The 2,122-nt window shown below is 37.5% G+C and overlaps 1 protein-coding gene and 1 long non-coding RNA gene across 2 annotated transcripts in view; both read left to right on the top strand.

The window, feature by feature from the left end:
• ACTL6A (actin like 6A) overlaps positions 1–2,122 on the top strand; it is a 38,366-nt gene that overhangs the window by 33,005 nt on the left and 3,239 nt on the right. The gene's annotated exons all lie outside the window — the stretch shown is intronic.
• On the top strand, positions 258–977 carry LOC111734145. Its single transcript, XR_002778335.1, has 3 exons — positions 258–461; positions 739–845; positions 941–977. It is a non-coding gene; the product is annotated as an uncharacterized LOC111734145 (long non-coding RNA).

Genomic DNA, 2,122 nt, shown 5'->3' with positions numbered 1-2,122 from the left:
CTTCCCACTGTTCTTACCAAGTGTGGGTAGATTTTGTTAAATAAATGCTTCCCAATTTGTTGTAAGCCCTTTGATCAGTCTGCAGAGACTGAATGATTATGCTAATCTTGACCACCTTGACAGATGTCTCGCTCTGGGAGAGGTTTTCCCAGGTTCCTCACACCTCCACTCTGGAAGTTCGTCCTGCCTGTTGTCATTTGTTTATAAACCAGACTCATTATTTGATACCAGTTTTCATCCCTAGATTTCTGTGAGCACATTTTAAGTCATAATACACATGATTACAGATACCTTAATAAATCCTGCCCTTTACAATAAACACTTTAGGAGCCTTGATTCTTACTTTTCCTTAATGATTTAAACTAGATTTGCCAATGGTCGTTCTACTGGGCTCATTTTGGACAGTGGAGCCACTCATACCACTGCGATTCCAGTTCACGATGGCTATGTCCTTCAGCAAGGTACGTGTGTTTACCCAGAGTGCACGAGACGACGGGAGCTGTCGTGAGCACACAGATAACGGACTGTCAAAAGAGATCAGTTTCCAAATAATGTCTTTTAAAAAAATCTTTAAAATATATGCATATTTAAAACCATTGCATGGCTTCACGCATGCTTTGAGTGATTGTTCAGTTAATTCTACTTGAAAAAATTATTGATGTTTAAATCTGAAGAGGGACTCTGTCCCAAGGAGTTTGGGTTTAATGCTTCCTTAGCCTTGTTTAATCCGTTTCTTAGGTATTGTGAAATCGCCTCTTGCTGGAGACTTTATTACTATGCAATGCAGAGAACTCTTCCAAGAAATGAACATAGAACTGATTCCTCCGTATATGATTGCATCAAAAGTAAGCGATGATGGGATTTTCTTCTTGGAAGTTATTCCACCTCTTCACCCCATGTTGTGAGCTCTGTTAACTTAGCACATGCTTTTGGTCCTCAGGAACCTGTGCGGGAAGGATCTCCGGCAAACTGGAAAAGAAAAGAGAAGTTGCCTCAGGTGACAAGGTCTTGGCACAATTATATGTGTAACGTAAGTTTACCCTTATTCTCTTTATGAAAGAGTTACAGGCTGTAGGTCTTTGAATGCAATATGAGCACTAGTTTCAAATGTTACCTTTTTCATGATACTTTGTAAAAATAGCTTTTTCGTGGGGAGGTTGGGGGTGCTTTTCATACTTGCCAAACAAATAGGTCAAGAAACTACTGTGGTGAAACGTGGCATTAATTTTGTCTTGGGGGTAAAAACAAGCATTATGCTTGTGGACAGTTTTTGGTGGAGAAAGTGGTTTTCAGCTGTGGAGATCTGCTGGTATTGCTCAGTCATGTTCTCTTTCCTGACGTCAGTCAGCCATATAAAAATGCATGTTGTTCATAGCTAGCTGCCCACGAGAGTTTCTTTACTAAAAACCATTTCTGAACATATGACTTAGTGACGGAGGAGAGGTTAGTAAAATGACCTCTTACATCACAGATACACATTCATTTCTCACAGTAAAAGGATTTGAAAGCCATAGTTAACTATGGCAGAGATATCTCTTATCTGACAGTGTTTTGTACCTAACTATAAAGATTTTTTTATGAGTGTTCAGTACAAGGAAAAATTGTGAAGATGATTAATAATTTTGCCAAGATTTTAGACAGGATTTTTCCTTAGCAGCCCAGAGGTCATGTATTTTTCAGAGCAGATTTTTACATTGTTTTGCACTATATGAAGTCATTAAAAATTACTTAAAATGCTACATATATTGCATGTATATATATATTCAGGTAATGAAATCTTGCTTCTAAGTCTAAGTTTATTAGGAAAAAAATGTTATTTTGAAAAGTTTTGTTATGCGGGACCGCGGTACAAGGGTTCCTGGATGTTTTTCTCTCATCAGTGTTCCATAGGTGATATCACTTAATATTCTGCCATTTAGCTTCTAATGCAGATGTTTGGAGATAGGTTTCTTGATTTTTCCAGAGTCCTTGCTAGACAGATTTACACCATTGAATGACTTACTCATCCAGGAACATGGTCCAGTTGCATTAAGAAAAGTATTTGGTATCTAATGTTACGAAGTATAGATTGCAATGACACATCTCAATAACCTTGTTTTTAAACTGGTTTTTTTTTTTTTTT

This window comes from Pteropus vampyrus, unplaced genomic scaffold (genome assembly GCF_000151845.1).
Source record: "Pteropus vampyrus isolate Shadow unplaced genomic scaffold, Pvam_2.0 Scaffold14, whole genome shotgun sequence".
Classification (NCBI taxonomy): domain Eukaryota; kingdom Metazoa; phylum Chordata; class Mammalia; order Chiroptera; family Pteropodidae; genus Pteropus; species Pteropus vampyrus.
Note: the sequence above shows the minus strand (reverse complement) of the source record. Positions and strands in the feature narration are given on the sequence as shown.